We start from the raw sequence: 27,861 nt of genomic DNA on the forward strand, positions 1-27,861 counted from the left end.
CTTTGCAATAGTAGGACTATATTCATTTGAATAAATGTGTTTATATCTTTGCTCGGGACTTTCCAGCAAGGCAACAAAATGGTATTGGCATATCAGAAATACTTGGTCATACAAGAAGGGTCTAAGGACTAGAGAAAAACATTGATGAACAATCACAAGGACAGTAAACAGTTGAAGCATATGCAAACCCAATCACATAAAGGTTTGACATGTTAAAGAAGAGCTTCAGCCTGGTTTAAAAAAAAAATAGAGAGGGGCGTGGCTTGGAGCGCGAGCCGGATGGACGCGTGAGACCGGAGCTCCGGACAAGTGGGAACCAGAGCGGCACTTAGCAGCCCACATCAGGCCCGATTTCGCCACAAATTCCGGGAGGATATACCCGAGAACCCAGCGGTCATGACCGGGAAACGTCATGCGGCTCGGAAACCGCAACGGCTCACAGACTTTTTCGTTCCGCACGGAAGAGCCGGGAGGCAAGATGGCGCTGAGGCCTGCACGCCTGCACGATCCTCCACCCAGGGGAGACCACCTCCATCAGGTACTCGGGTAAAACTACTATTATCCCCTGATGACATGACATCTGCTCCCCCAACCCCAACCTCCCGCAGCCCAGCTAAATCCAAGCCTAGGCTTGATGATGGGGGATTCGATAGGGCCGCAGGCCTCGAGGGCAGTCAAGCCTCAGACTCTGGGGATGACACGCGGGATCTACCCGACTCCATAGTATCCTACCCCACACAGAACCAGCCAGTGATGGATACCGTCCTTAAAGACATGTTGATTTCACTGAGAAGCACATTGCAGTCAGACATGGCCTCCTGCATGCATCGCTTCAGTAAGGACATACAAGAAGTGGGCAGGAGGGTGGATCATATAGAGAACAAGATGGAGGAATATGCAACTACAATTAACGACCTGATTGATGCTAGTGAAGACAGGGATGGTGACTCAGAGTGGGTTAAAGCCAAATTAGCAGACTTAGAAGACAGGTCCAGGAGGAACAACCTGAAAATTAGAGGCATCCCTGAGTCGGTGCTACAGCCGGACCTGAATCGGTACGCCACTGACATGTTTAAGGCCCTCATACCGGATCTTGTTGATCTCGACGTTATTGTGGATAGGATTCACCGCCTGCCTAAACCATCTCATTTACCAGAGCAAATCCCCAGGGACGTGCTCCTAAGACTACACTTTTTTCATGTTAAAGAGCAACTCATGTCGGTAATGAGGAAACATGATTCTATCCCTCAACAGTACCAAGACCTGCAATTCTACGCAGATTTGTCCCAATATACCCTGCTGAAACGGCGAAACCTGAATACGGTGACCAAAGTGCTCCGCAACCATAGAATTATTTATCGCTGGGGGTACCCCACCAAGCTTTCGGTCACTAAAGATAATCGCACTTTCACGATCACGTCTTTGGACAAAGGCCTAGATTTGCTCAGAGAGTGGGGCATTCTACCCGACAACAGCGAAGGGTCCACAGCGGACCGCAATCCTCGCCGGATAGAACCAGAATGGAGGCAAGTCACAGCTAAAAATGCTAAGTCCCACACATGAGAAGGGCCAGGGCTATATCTATATTTGGGTTCCCCACACCCGGAACCGACTCAGTCTGTTCTAACTTTTCCCCCCCGTGCAAGTTGCAGTTAGCAGCGTGACGCTGCTGAAGGGAGTTACCCTTCGGTCCTATTTACTGCTGACACCGCAGTAGCACTGTTATGGTTACTACAGTTATGTTCTTTCTTTTATGTTTTTTTTGTGTTCTTCCCCACTCTCTCTGGTACGTTGTCCAGGACTTCCCCTTCCTCCTATACTGGATGCCATCTGATACACCGCAATCTACCCCACCAGAAACCACGCCAAGTGTCTCTTGGTCCTATAGGACGTCAGATCTGTCCCAACCATCTGGGCATGTGAGTACTGTGTCTACACCATTTACACCACTGTTTTTTGACCCTACCTCCCATGTAGGAGAAGTTGAGAAGGGCGTTTTAAGCCGGATAACTGAATCCCAACACCCACAGGCAGCGTTCTTTACTCACAAGCATCATGCCGCTTAATATTTTGTCCATGAACACTAAGGGGCTTAACCACCCAGTCAAAAGGAAATCCCTGTGGAAAGAGGGCCTCACCCACCACTGTGATATCATTTGCGCCCAGGAAACACATTTTTGTGCTAAAGCCCCACCGAAATGCACTCACGGAAGTTTCCCACATGTGTTCACAGCCAACGCCGACTCTAAAACCAAGGGAGTCCTGATTGCCATTAGAGACACGGTAGCGTTTAAACTACAGGATGTCATCAGAGACCCCTTGGGAAGATACCTGATATTGACTTGTGACATAGACAATGTCACATATACCATAGCCAGCGTATATTCCCCTAACAAACGCCAAGTACATTTTTTTAATAAATTTATGAAAATACTTCTGAAAGTCCGGAAGGGCTCACTTATTTTATGTGGGGACTTCAACATAACCCCTGATCCAACTATGGACTCCACCACTTCCTCTGCCCGCCACCTACCGGCATTGTCCCCGTCACTTATTCAGCACAATCTGTACGACGCTTGGCGCTGTATACATGACAATGAAAAGGACTTTACTTTTTTCTCCACACCTCACTGTGTATATACAAGAATTGATCTTTTTTTGGTTGAACAAAATGTATTATTTCAGGTTAAATCGGTTAAGATCAATGAAATTTCGTGGAGTGACCATGCCTCTGTGGTGCTATCCTTAACTGATTCTGCTTCTTGTAAACGAACCCCGGTTTGGAGACTGAATGCCTTTCTTCTGCAAAGCGGGGAGGTTAAAGACAAAATCAGAACCCATTTAGCCGAATTCTTTAAGAACAATCGAGATTCGGTACAAAGTCCCTACACATTATGGAATGCCCATAAGGCATTTATGCGAGGCATATTCATCCAGGCGGGCGCAAGGTCCAAGAGGCAGAGGCAGAGGCGACTTACGGAATTGATGAACCAAATCTCAGACCTAGACAACAAAAATAAACAAAACCCTTCTAGGAACCTATCTGAGCAACTCACAAAACTTAGATACAACCTCAGACTTCTCCTATTGGAGAGCTTTGAGCGAACCTCCAAACGTCTGAAGATGACCTACTACACCTCAGGTAATAAGGCAGGGAAGTTACTGTCAAGGGCCCTTAAAGGTCATAGATACAAAACGAAAATACCTTATGTGCTACACCCCGACACTGCCCAGAAAATATTCCACCCCCAGCAAATTGCAGACGCCTTTAGCTGCTATTACGGTAAATTATACAATCTCAAAGACGATCCGTCTACCATTCAGCCTACCCCTGAGCTTATCTCTCAATTTTTAGACAAGATAAAAGTCCCTAAGCTATCCGAGGTTCAGCTAGACTCCCTTAACCTTCCCTTTAACGATAACGAACTCTCTAAAGTCATAGACTCCCTACCTCTTAATAAATCACCTGGACCGGACGGTTTTAGCAGTGAATACTACAAGGAATTTAAATCCTTGCTATCACCATACATGTTACAGCTGTTTCAGTCGTCTGCTGCCTCTGCCTCTTTCCCACCAGAAATGCTAGAAGCCCTCATAGTGGCATTGCCCAAACCCGGCAAAGAACCTACCTCACCAGCAAACTTCAGACCGATATCACTTCTCAACTTAGATATCAAAATCTATGCTAAATTACTCGCCACACGATTAATAGATATTATGCCCACACTGATCCACCCGGACCAATCGGGCTTTACGAAAAATAGACAAACATCAGATGCCACCAGACGCATGGTCAATATTGTCCACCTGGCGAAAGTGCAACAAAGGCCTTCTCTGCTCCTATCTTTGGACGCGGAGAAGGCCTTTGACAGGATTCACTGGCTATATCTGGCTAGAACTTTGGAAGCGTTTGGATTCAGCGGCAATATATTAACGGCTATCTTAGCACTGTACTCTAGGCCTTCAGCTAAAGTATATATGTCCGGTGTCTTATCAACACCTTTTGGTATAACTAATGGTACAAGACAGGGGTGCCCCCTGTCCCCTCTGATTTTCAATCTATTGATGGAACCCCTAGCTATATCAGTTAGAACACATCCTGGGATAACTGGGTTCAGGGTTGGGACAGAGGAACACTCTATCAGCCTTTTCGCTGACGATATTATCATGATTTTGACCAACGTAGACACTTCACTAGCAACCACACAAGAACTACTAGACTTATTCAATAAGGTTTCGTATTACAAAATAAATGGAAGTAAATCATATATTCTGGGCCTAGGACTAGATGATGTGCTAACTGCTAAACTTAATCGCCAGTACCCATATACTTGGAGTGCTAAGGGTATTAAATACCTGGGCATTACATTAACGGATAATACAGACAGATTAGTTGACGCAAATTACAACTCTTTTCTACATTCCCTACCATCCAAACTTAAAGAGATCTCTTGGACCGAATCCACATGGACGGGACGCCTAGCGGCCTTTAAAATGATATTACTACCCCAATTCATTTATCTTTTTAGGAACCTCCCTATACTGGTCCCTGAAAAATTCTTCTCCCTAGCCCAATCTCTAGTAAATAAGTTCCTGTGGCAAGGTCGGAGGGCAAGATGTGCCTTCCATAAGCTAGTCAAATCTAGGAATACGGGGGGAGTAGGACATGTGCTCCTTAAGGACTACTATTTGGCTGCAATTCTGGCACAATTAAGATACTGGTTCCAGAGTGGAGGTCAGGCGAGATGGATAACGCTAGAAACCGCCCAATGTCCAAACCTTAGTTTGTCTGAACTACTTTTAGCTAGCACACATATGGGTAACCTACCCCCAAATATATCCACAACCATCAGGGCAGCTCTTAAAGCCTGGGGGAAATTTAGGAAGGAACCGATAGGCGAACTTAACCTCCGTACCATACCGTTCCCCATAAATGGCCTGCAGCTACTGATCCCCAATGTCAATGTTAAACATTGGGGGGATAAGGGCATACAATCTATCGCAGACATCCGAGTTGGACCAGCAACTAAATCGTTTAGATCTCTTCAAATAGAATATGGGTTAACTCCCAGGGATCAGTACACTACCATTCAAATAGCACATCTCCTCAACAACTCCCCAGAACTTTCTGTTGACGTCCCCTGGAGAGTGTTCTTGTACCTCACTAACCCAGTGACCTCAATAAAAGGTATATCTCTATTCTACGGCCTACTGAGCCAAAAGAACCTTATGGCTAGAACGCCCTCTATAAGATCTTGGGAATGGGACCTCGCCAACAAATACGAAATATCCCAATGGCAGTCGGCTATCTCGTCAGTGTATAAGGCTACTAGATGCGCCACTTTATGGGAACTCTCCCAGAAGATTTTATTGAGGTGGTATCTGACCCCCACGAGGTTGGCGAGTTTCCAGGCCCAATCTTCCCCGCTATGTTGGCGAGCATGCGGTCATAGAGGTTCGTTGATACATATTTTGGGAAACTGTCCCAAGATATCGACATTCTGGAGCAAGGTGTTTGCACTCATAAGTGAGATCACCAATTGCGTCTATCTCCCTCGAGTGGACATGGCTATCCTATCCTTAGGCATAGACTCAATACCCATAACATATAGAGCGGTAGTTACACATATACTTTTGAGTGCTAGACTAGAACTAATGAGAAAGTGGAGGAACACAGAAGTTCCTGCCCTACAAGAGGTAGTGAGATCCACCAACCTTCACATTAACTATGAAATTATGTTCGAAACGTCACACCGTACCCATGGACATGGGATCAAGACCTGGAAACCTTGGGTAGTTTGGTATGAGACTAACGAACGCAAGTATTGAGTATGCTTGGTCATTCTATTGCTCACATCTACCCTATCTGGTAAGGTAAAATAGTGATGCATCCAGTCCTTTTTTCTTTCTTCCTCTCCCTCTCTCTCCCCTCTTCTCTCTATTTCTCCTCCTTTGGGCTGTCCTAAGCCCAATCTCCCCCCCCACCTATGTTCGTTACTACAATTCCCTCCCTTCTCCTCCTACCCCCCTGTTATGTCTGACCTATGTTCTATTTACATACGCATGTATAGCCTTTCCTTTTCTATTACTGATACAAAGAATACCCAAAGAATACTATGATGACCGCTGGCTGAGGCTGGGTTGCGGTCCGCGGGGGGGGGGGCTCCCGGCTACTGGCGCAGTATGTTCCCGGAAGGGGCGCCGCTGGTGTGGGGGCTCTCCTCGTCTGGGCTGGGCTTGGATGGGCCGGTGGTATATGTGAATCCTGTAGCACTGTGTTATACCGAAGTCATGGCTATTAGTATATAGGTTTATAGGTTTATTGATTTGATCGGTATTTAGACTCGAGACACCATATCTAATTGCGATAATGTTCATCATGTGGTTGATGTATTGTGATATGTATTCTCGGATTCATATTATGGAGTTATGCACTTAATGTATGTAATGACTGTTATATTCTTTCAAATCTTTTAATAAAAATTATTGAAGGAAAAAAAAAATAGAAGTCAGCAGCTACAAATAAAGTAGCTGCTGACTTTTAAGAAACAGACACTTACCTGTCCAGGGATGTCCTAACCCGAGTCGGTTCTTCACCGATCTTCAGGTCCCCAGCACTTCCATGTTAACTGTGGGAAGCTGGCTGTGACTTCTTGTGAATGGTCCTGCAGCCTCCTGGGACCCATGTGTTTTTTTTCAGGAGGTTGTGGGCTTGGTTGGCAGTTAAAGGTATCATTTATCATCATATTGTGACATTATATGCACTTAGTCTCCTCCCCTGTGCTCTCCCGCACGGTCATCCAGCAGTGGCTGTGTTTGTGGGTGACAGGTTGGAGGAGATTTGTGGGGCTTGTTTTGTTTGTGCTTTTTCTTTTTTTTGGGGGGGGGGGGGGATTTATGTGTTATATGACATGTTAGTATTGGAAGGCAAGGAGCATAGGATCTCATTAGTGTAGTGGGAGTGTATTTCTAAGACCCCTTTCACACTAGATGCATTTTTCAGGCACTTTAGCGCTAAAAATAGCACCTGTAAAGCGCCTGAAAAAAAAGCCTCAGCTGCAAGCCCAGTGTGAAAGCCTGAGGGCTTTCACACTGGAGCGCTGCTCTGGCAGGGCGTCAAGAAAAGTCTTGCCAGCAGCTTCTTTGCAGCGCTTTAGGAGCAGTGAACTCACCGCTCCTAAAGCGCCCCCTCCCATTAAAATAAATGGGCATTGCCCCCGGCAAAGCGTCACTGCAGTGGCATTTTGCGGGCGCTTTTAAGCCTTTTTCGGCCACTAGCGGGGTTAAAAGCACCCCACTAGCGGCCGAAAAGGCGCCCCAAAAATGACGGAAAAGCTCTGCTAAAAATATTGGCGCTTTGCCGCCAACGCCCGGGCGTTGCGAGTGTGAAAGCACTCTTATTGATTCATTGGCGGTTAATTGTTCAATTGCTTAATTTCCAAACCATGCTCACTTGTATAATGCATGTATATATATATATATATATATATATATATATATATATATATATATTTTAGGCAATGTATGTGTATATGGGGTTTGATTAAGAGCTTACTTTAGCACGAAACGTGTTACCTTTTACATTTCTGTCATACCTGTGATGTGATTTTAATGCTTCAATAAAGATACCAAGGAGTGCAGCAATATTCTGGATTTTGCATGCTACTGTCATGTAGTTATGGATAACATCTATTATCATATACAAGCCCCTTTTTTTTTCTTGCAAACCAACTTAATTGTGAATGTTGGTGTGCAGCTTTGTTGGTTTTGATTTTAGAACTTCAGTTCCAAAAAGTTTCGCAATACGGGCACTGTATTTTTTAAAATCCTAACTCGGTTGTCTCCCAAAATGAGCAGGATTCAGGCAAAAGCGGTGTGCAGTACCGCGTTTGGCCTGAGGTGGGGGGCGCCGGAGCCGAGCAACGCCGTTCGGCGCCATTCTGAAATGCTCAGAAAGACTCAGAAATACTCCATTCCCAAGCTGTTCTCGGGCCTTTCCGACTGTTTCCGAGGCTCTCCGGCGCCCCCAACCTCTGGCCACATGCGGTATTGCATGCCATTGATGTCAATGCGGAACAAATTATTTTAGTTTCCATTGACTTCAATAGGGAAACTCACTTTGATATGTGAGTACTTTGGATTATGAGCATTCTCCCGGAACGGATTATGCTCGTAATCCAAGGTTCCACTGTATATGACTTCTTTTAAATCCTGATCTCATGATTCATTACTGAAATGCAGCTTGGCTGCATAAATAATAATAAATCTGCTGTTCTTTTACTTAAAGTATAGCTAAATGCAAAATGTCTTTAACATTTTGGATATAGTGGAGAGGGATCAGAGCACTGGTTGGGTTTTTATTCCTGTCTGTATCCCCGCTGATAAGATTCATCCTCTATATTTGTACTGTATACCGTTATCAACAAGAATGATAGTGAAAGAAAACCCCAAATTTTGGGTTGTCACCAGAAAAAGAATATGGCAAATCTTCCAATGGGGACACTAGCTCTAGTAATAAAGCACTGTGTCGGAAAATAATTCCTGTTGCTGATACTGTTGCTTATACAAGTAATTGGTGGAGACAAGCAGAGCCTGAACCTGAGATGTTGTTGATGAGTGTGGACCCTGATCTTGCCTGGAACAGCATATAAAATGTCTGGATTGTATTATATACAAAACAATAAAAAATAAAAGAACAAAAGAAAACATCTCCTTTAAAGAGAAGTACAGTATGGCCAAATCTTTTTTGGCGTACACCTGAGGCCCCGTACACATGGTCGGTTTGGTCCGATGAGAATGAACCGAAGTTCATTTTCATCGGACCAAACCGACCGTGTGTATAGGCTATCGGTCTGTTTTCCTTCGGTCCAAAATTTTAAAACATGCTTCAAAACCGAACCGATGGACCGCTGCCCCATCGGACCAAACCGATGGTTAGTACAGAAAAGCATCGGTTTAAAACCCGCGCATGCTCAGAATCAAGTCGACGCATGCTTGGAAGCATTGAACTTCGTTTTATTCAGCACGTCGTGTGTTTGATGTCACCGCATTCTGACCCGATCGGATTTTGGACTGACAGTGTGTACACATATCAGGCCGTACGGCCACTTCAGAGGTGAACCGATGAAAACGGTCCATCGGACCATTCTCATCGGTTTTGTCCGACCGTGTGTACGGGGCCTTAGTGAGTTTTTTACATACTTCCAAATATAATAAAGAACATGTCATATGGGTTGAAGTGGTTTTACAACCTATGAAACATCTCCAAGCTGTGTTTTAAAAAGGATAGAGTATGGACTTTTTGCCGATGAGTCCAATCCTTGGGCATAACATGTACAGGGGACAGAGCCTGGAACCAAACCTGCCATAATGTTGTGAGTTTTCCATGTGATTGGGATTGCTGGCTGTGGAGACCAGTACAGAGAGGGAGATAAGGTTGTGTATGCAAAAAGCACTGTATAGCATCATGTTGTGATGGTGCTTCTTGTGAGTGTATTTTTAGCTTTTATTGGTGATTTAGTAAAAAAAAAATGCATTGAGCACTATTAGTTTCTTCCTTTTTATGTGGCTTGGATGTTTATCTATTTTGTGGAAGAGCCTTGATGGGACCAATATGAGGATCAATGTACAGAGGGGGATTTAAAGGGGACATCAAGTTTATCCTGGTTGTGAGCTTATAATATTTAGGGGTTGTTAAAAGGAGGGTAAGTAGATTGGATTTTGGATGTGGTGGAGAGCACGGGTGTATTAAGTAGGTGTCATTGAAGATAATAGTATATTACTGTGCACTTTCTGTCACAGAAGTGGGTGCTACAGTTGGAACGCTGGACCATTGTTGTTGACAAATCATTTTTTCTATGTTTGGGGTTCATTTATGGTTGCACTGCACAATTTAAGGTACAGTATAATCGGACTCTAAAAGGGAGTGTATTGTTTTCAGTGACAGCAGCAACTCAAAAGATTTTTTTCTTGTATAGTTTATTTGTTTTTTATTCTTGTATTTCATTTGTGGTTGCACAGATTGGCTTTTGCACTTAGATGGGGGACTTCATCACTGCATACAAGGCAAGGCCCATACAGAGGAGTTTCCTGATCTTAAGAACAAAATTGCCTATTTGGAAGACTGTTCCAGAAGGAACAACATTAAATTCAGAGGCATTCTGGAAACAGTAAAATCTTACAAAATAACCCTATATCCCCAGGGATTGTTTCATAAACTCTTCCTTGATCCTTATAATCAAGTTCAACTGTTTGCTGACATCTCAGCTGCCACAGCCAATGGCCACAGTTTTCTTCTGTCACCACAGTTCTCTGGCAGCCAATATTCCTTACAGGTAGGGCAACCTAGCAAACCCAGACTGTTCTCATTCTGGCACCGATAGAATGAATCAAAGAGCCCCATAACAGGAACCTTGTCACTGCTTCTTCACCAATTTCTGCTAGAGAAGCCTAAACACCATCCAAGGTTCCAAACTCCTGGAACATGATAGGAGACACTTCATTCCATAGATTCCCTGGTACTGTATGTTCCGGATTCTTTATTACTCTTGCAGTTTGGCTCTCCTGCTGAGGTGGGCGGTGTATTGTCTTTTGTGATACGTTTAGTCCCTTGCAGGGTTAGCATTTTTTTTATGGGTCCACACCCCATATGTTTATTGTGCTAGGGGCACACTCACTTTTACACTTGTTTTTTATGTTACTAAAATACTCTACCTTGTATCTTTCATACCTTCTGTTTGTAGGACTATTGAGTGCGATGTAACGGTTGATGTAAACTCCCTACCTCAGGATGTAGTAAAAGGTATGGTCACTTTCCCCATCCAGGTTATCACCTCTTTTCCTTGGCCCAATGGCTATCACGATAACTATGTTTAATGCCAAGGGGCTTAACCCTCCATACAAAAGGGCACTAGTTTATAAGGATGCTCACAGATTTAGAAAACTAACAGCCTTTGTTTACAAGAAACACACGTTGCTAGAAATAGAGCACCTACATGCCACCATGGACTTTTTCTCCATAGTTTCTTTGCAAATTACTTTAAGAAGGGGCAGTAATGATAGCAGTCCATAATTCTATATCCCTCCAAATTCACCATTTAGAAACAGATGATCATGGTCACTACATTATCCTGTCAGCTTTGTTGATTTTTTGTCCCTTAGTAGGGATGAGCCCAATGTTCGATTCAAACGTGAGTTCGACTCGAACATCGGATGTTCACCTGTTCACCGAATAGTGAAAAATTTGCTGTGTTCGCAGGAAAATTTGAAAGCCGTGGAACACTGTTTAAAAGTCTATGGGAGATTAACATGAAAAATCAAAAGTGCTAATTTTAAAGGCTTAAATGCATTGTATTGTCAAAAAAAAAAGAGTTTGAGGACCTTGGTCAATGCAAAAAAATGCAAAAAAAAGCAAAAACATTCAAAAAAAGTTTTAAAAACTGGCGTTTTTTTGGGAGCAGTGATTTTAATAATGCTTAAAGTGAAACTATAAAAGTGAAATATTCCTTTACATTTTGTACCTGGGGGGTGTCTATAGTATGCCTATAAAGTGGCACATTTATCTCGTGTTTAAAACAGTCCCGCAGCAAGATAACCTTTCTAAAGGAAAAAAAGTCATTTAAAACTACTCACGGCTATAATGAATTGTCGGGTCTCGGCAATACAAATAAAAGTCATTAAAAACGGCATGGGTTCCCCCCAGTCCATTACCAGGCCCTTTGGGTCTGGTATGAATATTAAGGGGAACCCCGAACCAAAAAAAAAAAAACAATTAAGCGGAACACTGCGCCAATTAAAAGAAAAAAATTGGCGTAGCGGTCCCCCCAAAAATCCATACTAGACCCTTATTCGAGCACACAATCTGTCAGGCCGCAGGATGAGAGGATGAGAGAGCGCCCCCCTTCCTATCAGGCCACATGCCCTCCACATGGGGGGATGGGTGCTTTGAGGCAGTTTATGGGGACAAGGGCTTTATCCCCACAACCCTTGCCCGGTGGTTGTGGGGGCCTGCGGGCGGGCGGATTATCGAAATCTGGAACCTCCTTTTAACAAAGCAACCCCCAGATGCTGGCCCCCCCTGTGTGAATTGGTAATGGGGTTGGCGCAGGGTTCCCCTTAATATCCATACCAGACCTGAAGGGCCTTATATGGAATTTGGGACCCCCACGCAATTTTTTTTATTTGGTTCGGGGTTCCCTTTAATATTCATACCAGACCCAAAGGGCCTGGTAATGGACTGGGGGGGGGGCTATGATGTTTTTTTCAATGACTTTTATCTGTATTGCCGAGACCTGACAATTCATTACAGCTGCGATTGGTTTTAATTTTTTTTTTTTCCTTTAGAAATGTCATTTTGCTGCGGGACTGATTATTACAGGCATACTGTAGACACCCCCCACATACGAAATTTAAGGGAATATTTCCATTTTATTGTTTCACCTTAAGCATTATTAAAATCACTGCTCCGAAAAAAAAAATTGCATTGATACATGTCCCCTGGGGCAGGACCCAGGTCTCCAAACACTTTTTATGAAAATAACTTGCATATTAGTCTTTAAAATTAGCACTTTTGATTTTTCATGTTCGTGTACCATAGACTTTAATGGTGTTTGCGTGTTTAAACACATTTTTTGCCTGTTTGCAAGTTCTGGTGCAAACCGAAACAGGGGGTGTTCGGCTCATTCTTATCTCTTAGATATAGCCAATATGTATGCACCTAATTCACACCAGCAAGCATTCTACCATATGGGTAAGCTACAGCATCAGACCACTTAATCTTATGCAGCCATTTTAATGGTATTGTTGACCCCACTCTTGATACCTCAAATAAATCCTATAAAATGTTCAACTGCTTTGTCTTACTTTATCAGCTTTAAAGACCTCTATGATCATTGGCATTGCCTGCATAATAATCAGAGAGACTACACTTTTTATTCCAATACTCAGAAATCATATTCAACAACCTTTTCGTGAGTGCACACATTGGGCCCGTTACTTGGTCAGACCACATAACGGCATCTGTTAAACTGAAGTCTCTCACTGAAGATAAGCCACACACTTTGTGGCTTCTTAATGTATCGCTGCTAACCCACCGACTATATCAGGAACATATCATATCAGAATTGAGCATGTTTTTCTTTTTTTCAAATCAATGCTGGCTCAGTTTCTAATATTGCTGTTCTTTGAAATCCACATAAATCATACCTTAGGGGACTATCGATTAAACTTTGTGCCCAAAAGAAGAGAAGATGCAATGCTCTTACGTTCTCAACCAAATTCGCACACTAGAACAGAGTAATAAACTCTGACCTAATGCATTCAGGTCTTAGCTGAGCATACGCTTTCAAAAGTCTTATGATTTATATATCAGAAGGCTCTATACCACATGGTACACTGAAGACATCAAGCCTGGTGCCCTCTTATGCCCCGTACACACCATCACTTTATGTGATGAAAAAAAACGACATTTTCTGTAAAGTAAAAAATGACGTTTTTGAAACTTCAATTTTCAAAGACGAAGTTGCCTACACACCATAATTTTTCTCACAATGTTCTAGCAAAGCTAGGTTACGTTCTCACCACTTTTTCCATTGAAGCTTGCTTCATAAGTAGCTTCTGGGCATGCGCGGGTGAAAAAACGTTGTTTTAAACAACGTTTTTTACTACACACGGTCAATTTCTGTGAAGTAAAAAATTACGTTTTGAAAAACGACACATAAAATTGAAGCATGCTTCAATTTTTTTTGGTCGTTTTTTACAAGACATAAAATGACGTTTTCCCCCACACACGGTCAATTAAAGTGACGTTTTTAAAAACGTCGTTTTTTTCATCACATAAAGTGATGGTGTGTACGGGGCATGAGCCAACCAATACAAATGGCAAAAGGCGCAATCTCAAATGCCTTATCTTACAAATTCAAAAGGGAACAAATTGATCAACATATGAGACCTCTCTAATCAATATAGTGAGTTTTACTCCTCACTTTATCATTTTAATAGTTCCACATTTGAACCCTCTCATGTTGTAGATAACATTCAACAGTTTCCCTTGACTGTATGTCTCCCAACCATGACACCAAATTAACTGAAAGGCCTTGCCTCAGAATTCACTGATGCTGAAATTACAAATATTATTGAAACCCTGCTCTTACATAAGGCCCCAGTCCCAGATGGATACAGTCATGAATATTATAAAACAATTCACCCCTACTGCTGCCTCATCTTTCTATCACCTTTAATCACTTTGTAAGCACTGGCCAGATACCCAAGGAATCATTGGAAGCTCTTATACAGTAGTCAAAATCCCCAAACCTGGCAAACCTTCTGACAATCTTACAAATTATAGGCCCATATCCTTCTTAAATACTGACATTTAGAGAACACACTTTGAGAGTGACTGATATTATAATGTATGTTAAATAATTTGTGACTGGCCTAGTCAAAAATATTCCACAACTGGTCAATATGGACCAAGTAGGTTTTGTCCCTTCTAGCACAAGACATGAAAGTGCAATTATGAAAGTGCATATGTAAATTCATGTGCCAAAATTCATGTTTTCATAGATCAAAAGCAATTATAGTCCATTAATAAAAAAGAAAAGTCCCAACGTGAAGCCTCCACAGTCTGTGATCCTCCAGGGAGTATCATTGGTATATAGAAAGAGAAATCCACAACCAAGAATTAGTAGTTACCATGTGCCTCTCATCAGAACTGTTGGGCCATAAATTATAATAGCCGGGAAGTCCTAAATATAGATCTCAAACATTTCCTCTACTAAAGGGAACGATCCTTACTTGGCAGTCAGTGATAGTATAATACAGGAAAACAGAAAACACATATCTCTATCGTAAGCCCGTTTCACAAGGTGTATTTTATTAAAAGATATTAGAGTTCCAGCTGTCAATCATTTAAAAAAAGAGCAGGATATGAGTGGTGGGCTGATAGTTTATGTAAATCAAATGCCAACAACAGCGGCAGCGGTGCATGAGAACACCGTAGTTGGCCTTCCAACTTCTATATCCTGGTGTTTATTTGTCATTTTTCCTTTTGTGGTCTCTTTTGGCCCCCCCCCCCACACTTGGCCCTACCCAGGTAACATAGGAAGTCTGTAGAAGTATACAACTTTGTTGGAATTTTAATATGTCTTTGTAACATCTTATGCATATCTTTTTTATATATAGTGAAGCTCATAAAAAAATTCTGCTAATAAGCTCCTGATGAAGTGGACCAAAGTCCAAGAAACACATTGGGCCAGATTCACATAGAGATACGACGGTGTATCTCCTGATACACCGTCGTATCTCTGAGTTGTGCCGGTCGTATCTATGTAACTGATTCATAGAATCAGTTACGCATAGATATGCCTAAGATCCGACAGGTGTAACTGTGTTACACCGTCGGATCTTAGGCTGCAATTCTAGGCCGGCCGCTAGGTGGCGTTTCGCTTTATTTACGCGACGATTATGCAAATGAGGAGATACGCCGATTCCGAAACGAACGACCACCCGTCGCTTTTTTTTACGTCGTTTGCGTTCGACTTTTTCCGGCATATAGTTACCCCTGCTTCTATGAGGCGCAGCCAATGTTAAGTATGGCCGTCGTTCCCGCAACAAAATTTGATTTTTTTACGTCCTTTGCGTAAGTTGTTTGCGCATACGGATGGACGTAATTGACGTAAACGTCGAAACCAATGACGTCCTTGCGACGTCATTCGGAGCAATGCACGCTGGAAAAATTTCCGGACGGCGAATGCGCTATTCGATCGGCGCGGGAACGCGCCTGACTTGAATAGTACACTTCCCCTAGCCGTGGAATTTGAATTTCACCAGGGGGATTTACTTTACGCCGCCACAAGTTTTGAGGTAAGTGTTTTGTGAATTACCCACTTGCCTCAAAAACTTGCGGCGGCGGATCTTAAATCACATAGGTTACGTGGATCTAAAGATCCGCTAACCTATGTGAATCTGGCCCATTAAGTTTTGTGGAGAAATACAATATAAGCAACATATTGCGCAGACATATCACTGGATATAGGCCTATATGCTTCTACAGGGTTGACTGTGCAAAAGGCTTATGTTTCATGAACACAATTTTTAAATGTTAATGTCTGTTTTGTAAACTTTATATTTTAATTATACATGTTTTTGTGCTGTTAAGATCCCTCCATACCTAGGGGGTCTTTCAACCCCATTCTGAGAAATTGAATATTATATATACTGATGTTTTTGTAGCACTGTTTTTTAGTTATATACTCAACGGATTGGTACCATGATTTAAGGCGAAAGCTTTAATTATCCTATAATATAACATGGATTCTACACTTATTTATTGGTATGCTTCAACTTAGCAAAGGTATATTGCACTTCCCTTTGAAACTCCTACCTCTTGAATTTATGTAGCTTTTTTCCCCCCGATCTCTCTCTACATTCCATGACATCTGCAGGCATCACACATCTGCAGGACTTATTTTCCAGTTCTCACCTCAGCTCTTTTCAAGAACTATGGATCACATTTTCTATCAGTCTTACTGATTTTTTCAAATACCTTTGCCTGTGGCATATCATTACCAGAATCTGATAAACTGACAATACTCTACTCAGAGACTTACTAAACCTCTACATCCAATGTATTCTGACCCATAGGGGTATCTAGTGCTTCTACAAACAAACTCTTCAGCTGACACCACAGGATAAAACTCCTTCAAAGTTATACTTTGCAAAACCTGTTCCAATTCTCAGTCTGAATAATTGCTATCCGATAAGTGTATCTCCCAGTCCACTGGGAATCAGTCCAAAATGTTTTTTTTATAGATTTTATTACACCCCTACCAGACTTGATTTCATATACCCCAATCAATCATCTGACTGCTTCTGGAACTGTGGTAACAACAACAGATCCTTACTTCATATATAACGGTCCTGCCCCAGTCATCTCCAGTTTTGGATGTATGTTAGCTTTCTCATTTCAACAATCACTGAAACCCCTTTAGTTCTCTTCCCTCAACTAGCTCCACTAGGAGTTGCCATTGTGTGCTCCTAATTCATATTCCCATTGTTGCAAGACTTACTCTTGCCAGAAAATGGAAGAGTGCACTCCCTCAAACTTTTCCTGACACTATACAAACTCTTATGCTGGCCATACATTATACAATGTTCATATTCCGTTTTTTTAAAAACAACTTTCAACTATGTAGTGCAAGGGCCAGCCTAATGACATACGATTTGAAAGTGTTTAGGCTTGATCTTATATTATATGGTTTTGGTAAATCTAACAGAAAATTGTGCAATAAAATTGTATGTATGGCCAATACTACCTTATGGAATTTGATAACAGAAGTGCCCTTTTGACATGGATGTGCCCCATTACTTGTCTCATGCCCTTTGTTGTAAATTTCCTGGGCCATACCTTTTACTCTTATCATAATATTTTATATATTTGTTTATTCTTTGTATTATCCTGCGTGTCTCAAGGAACTCATAATTGCTTTTCCCTCTGCACCTATTTATGCTGTAAAGGGATAAGCTACCGTTGTGATCTTATTGTTTTGATCTGTTTATCACCAATTCTCTTACCATGTAATGGTAATTGCTTTCCTGGCTTTTCACTTACAGTAATTGTGTTTATTTTACCATATTTCAAAAATGATATGTAATCAATGTACTAGTCCTGTTTTCTTTTTTTTCTTCTTCCCTTTTCTAACCTTTGTTTGTTGCTATAATATTTTAACCACTTTAGCCCCGGACCATTTGTCAGCCTAAAGACCAGAGGTGTTTTTACAATTTGGCACTGCGCTGCTTTAACTGGTAATTGCATGATTATACAATGTTGTACCCAAACAAAATTTGCGTCCTTTTTTTTCCCACAAATAGAGCTTTCTTTTGATGGTATTTGATTGCCTTTGCGATTTTGTTTTTTTGCGCTATAAACCGAAAAAGACCGAAAAAAAAAAAAAAAAAAAAGATATTTTCTACTTTTTGTTATAAGAAAAATCGAACAAACTCAATTTTAGTCATACATTTAGGCCAAAATGTATTCAGCCACATGTCTTTAGTAAATAGTAATAGTGTCTACAAACTAGCGTACATTTTCTGGAATTTACACAGCTTTTAGTTTAAGACTACCTATCTCATTTCTTGAGGTGCTAAAATGGCAGGGCAGTACAAAACCCCCCCAAATGACCCCATTTTGGAAAGTAGACACCCCAAGGAAATTGCTGAGGGGCATGTTGAGCCCACTGAATATTATTATTTTTTTGTACCAAGTGATTGAATAATGACAAAAAAAATTCAGATACTATACCACTAAGGGAGGCGTATGGTGCATGCGTGGGTGTTAGCGCTACTGGCACTAATCTGATGCTGCCTGGGGCGACGCAGACCCTATCTGGCGCTAAAACCAAACTTTGATCACCTGCCGGGCGATCAGGGGGTTAAACCTTTATTGGGAAAAATATGGTGGGTTCCTTGACGCTATAAAAAAAAATAAACTAGCTAAACTGCCTTACCCGTGACACTTAAATTGTGATCACTGGTAAAAGGGGGTAATCAAGGGGTTAAACCTTTATTGGGGGGGGTTAGGGGGTCCCTAGACTTATTAGGGCCTAAGACTAATTACCCTAACAATTATTTTAGTCACTAATGACACTAGTACAGCGATAAAAAAATCTGATCGCTGTACTGGGTGACACAGTGACAGGCAGTAAAGGGGTTAATTTGGAGGGTGATCGGGGGGTGATCGGAGGGTGAATTGTGTGCCTACATGACCTGGTGTCAGTGTAGTGTTGTGCAACTCACTGTTAGATGTTCTCTCCCTCTCGGTCTGGAACGAAAAGACCTACACGAGGGAGAGAACATTACTTCCCCTGTCAATGTTTACAGTTACAGAGACAGGGGAAGACAACCATTGGCTAAGATTGATCACCAGGTCCAGGCCAGATTTTATTGGCCTGGGCCTGGAGATTGATTAGTTCTGAAACGAATCTGATCGTCTGATCGCCGGGAACGGCGGGGAGGCGCGCGCGTGCGCTCCCTCGCCGTTCACACACCCGACGTATAGCTACGGGCTCTCGCACAGGAGAGCCGACCTGCCGCCATAGAACCGCGGAGGCTGGTCAGCAACTAGTTAAAATAAAGGAAAGTTTCAAGTAAGACATTTTAAGTGCTGCTAGCCCATCAGACCAGGACAAGTCAAATGTAGCTTTGTTTGGATGGAGTTTAGTAAAAGGACATTTTATCGACATGTGCACACTGAAATATTTTGTTTCGTAATTTCGTTTTCGTCTGAAAAATAAATTTATTTAGTTACTTATTTTGTTTTTCGTAAAAAAAAATGCATTCGTCCGAAAAATCCAAGATTCGACAGAATCTTTAAAAAAATAATAATAATAATTTGACTCTTCATGTCTCTCTATGTCGAATCTTCATGTCTCTCTATGTCAAATCTTTATGTCTCTCTATGTCGAATCTTTATGTCTCTCTATGTCGAATCTTTTCTCTCTATGTCAAATCTTTTCTCTTTATGTAGAATAATATTGGACTAATAGAGTTAAGGTTAGGCACATTCGACCGCAACGAAAACGAAAATAAAGCATTTGTTTATGTTGGATCTTTCGGTTTTCGTTTTCTGTGCTTTCGTTATCGTTTGTTAAAACGATAACGTAAATACCTGAAATTCAGACGAAAACTAATGCACATGTCTAATAGTTTAACAGATAGAGGTTAGATGCTGTATAGGGACAGGTAGCTGTATTCCTAAATAGGTAATTGAAGGACATAAGGCATAAAGTATATATGCTTTTGCAATTGTTCAGTGCCAGTTCTTATTATAAAATTAACAAAACCAAATCAAACATACTTAGCATTGGTATAGATAGGGATATATCATCTCAACAAGAAAAACAATTCCCACTGTCCTGGTCATGTCCTTCAATTTATGAAAAAGATGGGCCTATTTTAACGTGCATATGTCGCAGGGTGATACTGCGAATGCACCTATAAATGGTGTGCCAACGCCCCGATATTACGAGAATTTGAGCGAGAGACTATTGAATTGGGCTTTGAGGGCACACAGTACAATTTGTATAGAAAACTAGAAATGTATTAATATGAAATATCATAAGATCAGACAGACATAAAATCAAAATATAGAAATTAGGTCAGTAACTGGTACTACAAGGGTAATAGCAACAAATATACAATCTTATTATGCACAAGCTTCGTTACTATGCACAAAGCACAGTTACAGGTACAGTGTTGAGTTGTATATCCCATGTAGTATTCCGGAGGTTAATGGAGGGCTTGCTCTACATGTTACGCGCTTAGCGCTTCCTCAGGAGCATAAGATATTGCATCTAGTGGAACATATATACAAGAAACAGGTTAAGTTTACAAGTATACATATATAGAGAATAGTGTATGAATTATACACATACAAATATAGCATATATAAAACAAAATGTAAAAGAAAACAATAATACATATACCTATAAAAAATAAAAATAAAACATTCTGCATTCACCAATATACGTGCGGCAGATCTGAATGTTCACATCAGAATGTTTTATTTTTATTTTTATAGGTATATGTATTATTGTTTTCTTTTACATTTTGTTTTATATATGCTATATTTGTATGTGTATAATTCATACACTATTCTCTATATATGTATACTTGTAAACTTAACCTGTTTCTTGTATATATGTTCCACTAGATGCAATATATTATGCTCCTGAGGAAGCGCTAAGCGCGTAACATGTAGAGCAAGCCCTCCATTAACCTCTGGAATACTACATGGGATATACAACTCAACACTGTACCTGTAACTGTGCTTTGTAAACGAAGCTTGTGCATAATAAGATTGTATATTTGTTGCTATTACCCTTGTAGTACCAGTTACTGACCTAATTTCTATATTTTGATTTTATGTCTGTCTGATCTTATGATATTTCATATTAATAAATTTCTAGTTTTCTATACAAAGTGTACTGTGTGCCCTCAAAGCCCAATTCAATAGTCTCTCGCTCAAATTCTCATGTCCTTCAATTACCTATTTAGGAATTTGCATTTAAGTCTAAATATGAGATATGAGGTCTTTTTGACCCCATATCTCATATTTAAGAGGACCTGTCATGCTTTTTTCTATTACAAGGGATGTTTACATTCCTTGTAATAGGAATAAAAGTGATACATTTTTTTTTTATTTCAGTGTAAAAAATTATAAAATAAATAAAAATAAAAAGGAAAACTACATTTTTTTTAAAGTGCCCCCTCCCGACGAGCTTGAGGCGCAGAAGCGAACGCATACGCGAGTAGCGCCCGCATATGAAAACGGTGTATAAACCACACAAGTGAGGCATCGCCGCGATTGTTAGAGAAAGCGAGATCAATAATTATAGCCCTAGACCTCCTCTGTAGCTCAAAAAATGAAACCTATATAATTTTTTAAACGTCGCATATCAAGATTTTTAAGGGTAAAAGTTTGACGCCATGCCACGAGCGGACGCAATTTTTAAGCGTGACATGTTTGGTAACATTTTACTCGGCAAAAAATTGGGCCAAATTTATTGATGTCTTATTTTTTAATTAAAAAAAGTGTTTTTTTCCCAAAAAAATGCGCTTGTAAGACCGCTGTGCAAATACGGTGTGACAAAAAGTATTGCAATGACCGCCATTTTATTCTCTAGGGTGTTAGAAAAAATATATATAATGTTTGGGGGTTTTAAGTAATATTCTAGCAAAAAAAACAGTTTTAGTCTTGTAAACACCAAATCTGAACAACACCTTCTGTCCTTAAGTGGTTAAGGAATGACAACTGAGCAAGGATTTGATTGCAAAAGAGGGAAGACTCTCCAAATGATAGACACTTGAGAGATATGTGCAATGCTTTTTTTTTTTTCAGGTGGAATTGCATAGATATGAACAGCCCTATATCAATGATATTATGGATTTGGATAATTTGATGATGGCATTCAAAATACATTTTTGCACATCTGATTAAAGCACAGCTTTTGCATTTTAGATTTATTTAGATGTAATCAAAATGTGTCACACACGGAGGAAACTGCTGGAAATAGAAATTCAGATGACCTTTCAACTGATTTCTACTTTGCATTAATTTGTGTGTTATACTTTCCATTAATAAATCTCTTAGGGAAAATAATATATTGTTTCTGTAAACAGGTCAGGAAGTAGACTGAAATTCTTATTCAAGGCTACAACTAAGCTGCCTGGCGAAAAACCGGCAGACATCCAATACAAAAAAAGATTTGGATGCATAATGACCACAAAAGTAGGCTATTTTTAGGCATATTTCTCCTGACAATATGCTTTTTGCAGGTCTTTCTATTTTTGATTGTCTTTTGTTTATTTAAAGAATAATTTTGTTTAAGCATATGAATCAGATAGCGACGTTAAAAAAAAGTTAGATGATTGAAATAAATATTAGGTGGTTATGGATTCCCTCTATTTATTCCATATAAGTATTAACTTGTCTATTCCTTTAATTAGCTAGACTATCAAAGCTCTGATAATGTGATAGTACAATGATATAAGGTTAGCTATGAAAATAAGTACACTGCTTAGTAAAACAACATCTTATTTATTTCCCAGGAAAATAGGAAATGCTAACATAAAAACACTAAAGGAAAATATTACAGAGCATATAACAAAATAACATCAACGATACGTTGCGTAAGGTCATCCTCTAGATATTGTCTCATCAGCTGGGCTCAAAATGGCAAGAGAGAGTTTTTTCTCTCGATCAGCACTTTTAAACTCCATTCATACACCACCCAGTCCCAACCCCATTGCCAGACCATCTAGGTTTCTGAAAAATAAAAACCTGGTACATTCCAGTTGGCCCCCAAGATGAGGCTAGGTGTAGGTATATCCAGATTTCATATTCAAACACATCTTGTATTATGAAATAAAACATGATGCCTTCCAACAATAGATAGAAAGAAAAAAAAATGTACACTGTTTTGTATAATCAAGTGTGAAGATTGTATTTAAGATTGTTAAGTTAGATGTTTTATTTATTCAAACTAGATAAACCAGGCAATGAACTCTTGCCTATAAAACATAATGATTTACTCAAGATATATGCAATAAAATACAGTAGTGCCAAACCTTCAAACTGAACATAACCGGCTAACAAAATGTTGGGTCCCCATGAGCTTTTGCCATGCTCAACATATACGCCTAGTGCAGCAGCAATGGTTTATTTGGGTTATTCCACTTTATAATTAACATGATGTCTTTGCACTAGTAATTTAACTAGGCAGGTTGTTTGGGTAACTAGTGCTTCTGCAGAGGGGCCAAAAACAATAGGGTAAATTGAAAGAATGCAGTAGGAAGCGCATGTGAGTTCTGTGGTCAAAAGTTGCTTTTAAATGTCCTTATTTCTTCTGAGAAATCCTCACTTTCTGTTCTTCTGTCTGTAACTCCACACAGTAATGCAAGACTTTCTCCCTGTTGTGTAGTGTCGTGCTCACCCCCTCCCTTGGACTACAGGAGAGTCAGGACGCCCACTTACACACAGCTCCTTTCTCTATCTGCAACATAGAGAGTGTCCTGACTCTCCTGTAGTCCAAGGGAGGGGGTGAGCACGATACTCTACACCAGGGAGAAAGCTTTGCATTACTGTGTGGAGTTACAGACAGAAGAACAGAAAGTGAGGATTTCTCAGAAGAAATAAGGACATTTAAAAGCAAAATCGAAGGATGAGGTAAGTGAAGGAGGACTGCACTACGGTAAAGGAAGCTATTTAGGATTTGTTTTACCTTTACAACCCCTTTAACTGTTTTTAAATCCTTTAAAGAAGTGAGTAAGATATGAAAGACGTTTAATCCCATCTTGTCATCAGTCTATTTATGTTCCCCAGCATTATTATTTGTGCTGGAGACAATTTGACAATTTGATGGCCAGGAGTTAATACTTTATGCAGCTGAAGCCCTTTAATCCTGGCCCTCACTGATAGTTTGGGCACCATTAATGATCATAAAAAAACAGTAAGTGTGTGGTTCCCAATCATGTAATCGCTGCCATCTCTGACATAGTGATCACATGCAGGCTGAAGGTTTTATTGAAAAAGAGATCAGACTCAGAGGCTAGTAATTATAGCACTGAGGATCCACACAGAAACTAGCAGGATAATGCACAAGCAAGTCCCCCTGGCAGGCTCATTCTAGGTGCAGGGTCTATGCACTAACAAGTCTTTACCAGAGCTTCTGATGATGGAGATCTGATTAGCTGCAGGTTTATGCCAGGTCACAGTCCTTAGGATCACCACAACAGGTGGTGAGCATGCCTGGGTCTGGTACCATATGTAGTAGGTGGGAATCAAGCAGAAGTGTAGATAGTAAACAAGCCAGAGGTTAGTAATGCATTGTTGCAGGTTGGGATGTGGGTTGCAAGTGAAAGCGTATTCGAGGAACAAGTCAATAAGTGGTAATGAAGATATTGCTGGCAACAGGAGTGTAGGGTGAAAAATATTGGCTGAAGAATAGCACAAAAATTTGCCAAACAGGAAGTGCAAATGCATGGCCTAAATAGAAAGTTCATCGGAGGAGCAAGGAGTGCAAGGTTCACCAGTAACAGAATAGAAAGTAAGTTTGTCCAGGGATAAGGCAGGGATCTGTCTAGCATATCAGGTGGCTTAGAAAGAAGAGCTACTGCCAGATGTAGCAGAGGTCCTGGGTTTAGATCCAGGTCTCGACAATAAGGCATTAGCCTGCAGATAAGCACTACCACCTTCCAGCTGTGGTGGCACCTGCATGGTCATATGTTTATACTGAGAGCAATGCTATATTATAAACAAACGTTTACATTCTTTTGCATACTTGCCTATGATACAAAAAAACACAGCAGGGTTTTTCTTAAAGTCTATTCAAAAAATGTTCTTAAAAATATATAAAATGTAGGTAAGCAAATTAGTCATAGCATTGCTGTCAAGTTAAGTGACCCATTCTAAATCTACAAAATTTGGCCTGGAAATCTAGGCAATAATGACCCTTCATAATGAAAGGGTTAACGTGTTAATAACCCTAAAAGCATAAAAATTATCCTGATCCTTTAAGGTAGGATACACAGCATAGTGTGTGTGCTGTGTCATTTGTCCCTCTCTATGTTCTCAAAAAAACCTGGTTGATTCTGCCTGTTCATGTATCCCCCTTAGAGTGCTGACCACAGTGGTCAGGTTACGTGCTTCTGTAATCCCGCTGCTTTCCTCTCTCTCCCTCCTTCCCTGCCTGTAAGCTCAGGAGTCTGCGTGTTATTGATCTCCTCCCCGCCCCTCCCGCCTCTATAGCTGATAAAATTACTTCTGAGAAATACTGTAATCCCCTCTATTACAGGAAGATATAATGTGCAGTATCTGTGTTTAAAAAAAAAAAAACATTCCTCAAAATACCTTTTTTACAGCGCCCACGTGACCTCCCGCAACTCTCCTTCTTACCTCCTGGCTGATATCAGTGGGGAATCTCCTGCTGTAGTGCTCAGATCACATACGGAGAGCCCCAGCTGGTCACGTGACCACCCAGCTGTGCTGTAAATAAGGTATTTTGAGGAATGATTTTTTTAAAAACACATACTGCACATTATATCTCCTTGTAAGAGAGGGGATTACAGGATTTTTCAGTAGTGACTTTACAACCACTTTAATTATAGTAGCAGGATTTTGTGCTGTTTAAATCAACTAAACGCAACTAAAAGCAAACAGTATTTTTCTGCCATAATTAAAAAAGAAAACAAGTAGTGTAATGTTTTTAGTAGAATTAATGTGATCAAAAGCAATTTCTGTACTGATGTAGCTGTCCAATTTCCAAATGCACAGCTAAGTGAATTACAGGTAGATATCTGCATGTATTGAAGCCAAGGGTACACCATAGTACTAAAGAGGTTCAAATGTATCTTCACAATTTATATTAGGAAATCTCATTACCTTTACCACCAACAGTAAATGCTCCCAGATCACTACCTATAACAATGTATTTACAGCTATATTCTACAGCTGCTAGTTTTCAGAACAGATATATGTAATGAACAATTATGAACAAGGCACCAATTTATGATAACACAACAATAAGCAGATAAACAGGGAATTTATATATATATTGTACAGGGTGCCAGGGTTGGGTCCTGGATGGACGCTACATAGCGCCAATTTTCGAAGTCTAGTCCCTTTAAAACACTGGTTCAGGAGGTCACCCAGAGGGGGTGAGAGATTCCGGGAAGTTAAAAGTGGATCCAGAGAGGACGGGCTTACAGTCCTCTCTGTCTTTCTTAATGTTATTTGGGGGCCTGGAATTTCGGAGGCTTTAAAGTGACATTCGGGAGGGAAAAGAGCCTCCCCTACTGACCCCTGGCTTTCAGGAACACAGGGGGTTAACAACTTCCAGGAAGTCAGCTAAAAGGAGAGGAAGTGCTGACAGAGGGTGAAGGAGTGTGGAAGTGAAGGTGTCTGCAGAAGTTGTATGCTGCTGAGAAGGACTGGAATACTTACCAAACCGTATGTGCCTGTGTTTTGTGTTGTTTGCTGTGCTGAAGGAAAAACAGACTTTTTTCATTTGTGCTGAAGACAAGCAGGACTTTTGTTTTGATGATTTTCCCTATGCTGAAGAAAGCGTTGTTTTGTTTGGTTTGCAAATAAAAAACACTTTTTGTTCACTACTACGGTTAAAGCACTTATCTCGCTGAGCTAAAGAACCCCCAAAGTTCACTATATATATATATATATATATATATATATATATATATATATATATATATATATATATATATATATATATATATATTTATATATATATATATATATATATATATATATATATATTTATATATATATATATTTATATATATATATATATATATATATATATATATATATATATATATATATGTATGCAGCATTATGTAGTCTGTAAGAACTTATAAAATGCAAAAATTATGATTACCTAGGTTCTTGTTTGATTTCTCTGCACATAAGACACATTTAGAAATAAATATTTTGGACGATCAAAAAGTTAAGGGGTTGTAAAGGTCTGTTTTATATTTTCTAAATAGGTTCCTTTAAGCTAGTGCATTGTTGGTTCACTAACCTTTTCCTTTGATTTCCCTTCTAAATGTTTTATTTCTTTATCTGAATTTCTCACTTCCTGCTTCTCCTCAGTAAACTTGCCACCATCATTCGAGCAGGGGTTAGTCAGCCAGAACAGCTTACTAAACAGCTTACTGAGAATGAACAAGAAGTGAGAAATTTAGACAAAGAAAACAAAGAAAAAAATCATTTAGAAGGGAAATAGAAGGAAAACATAAGTGAACCAACAATGCACTAGCTTAACCACTTGAGACCCGCGCTGTAGACGAAAGAAGTCCACAGTGCGGCTCTCAAGTGCCGGGTGGATGTCCCTGGACGTCCTGTTGTTTACATTCCCCGTGCGCGCCACTAGGAAACTCTGTGCCGGCGCATCGCTGGGAAGCCGATGCGCGTGCCTGCGGCCGCGATGTCCGCCAGGTACCCGCGATTGCCAGTGACAGCAGGGACATGGAGCTCTGTGTGTAAACACAGAGCTCCACGTCCTGTCAGGGAGAGAGGAGACTGATGCTGTGTCCCTTGTACATAGGGACACAGCATCGGTCACCTCCCCCAGTCAGTCCCCCTCCACACACAGTTAGAACACACACAGGGAATACATTTAACCGCTTCCTCACCCCCTAGTGTTAACCCCTTCCCTGCCAGTCACATTTATACAGTAATTAGTGCATTTGTATAGCACTGATCGCTGTATAAATGTGAATGGTGCCAAAATTGTATCAAAAGTGTCCGATATGTCCGCCGCAATATCGCAGGCCTGACAAAAGAAAATC

General features: G+C 40.7%; 1 protein-coding gene across 2 annotated transcripts in view; it reads left to right on the forward strand.

Moving 5' to 3' along the window:
• The window catches only part of SNTG1 (syntrophin gamma 1), a 795,295-nt gene that overhangs the window by 433,066 nt on the left and 334,368 nt on the right, over positions 1–27,861 (forward strand). Inside the window, exon 6 of one of the 2 annotated variants that reach the window (XM_040354181.1) lies at positions 10,743–10,801. The exons of the other annotated variant lie outside the window; for it this stretch is intronic. The gene's annotated coding sequence lies outside the window, so the exon portion shown is untranslated. The remainder of the gene's footprint in view (positions 1–10,742; positions 10,802–27,861) is intronic. 2 annotated transcript variants of the gene reach the window in all.

The sequence above is a fragment of the Rana temporaria genome, chromosome 5 (assembly GCF_905171775.1).
Source record: "Rana temporaria chromosome 5, aRanTem1.1, whole genome shotgun sequence".
Classification (NCBI taxonomy): domain Eukaryota; kingdom Metazoa; phylum Chordata; class Amphibia; order Anura; family Ranidae; genus Rana; species Rana temporaria.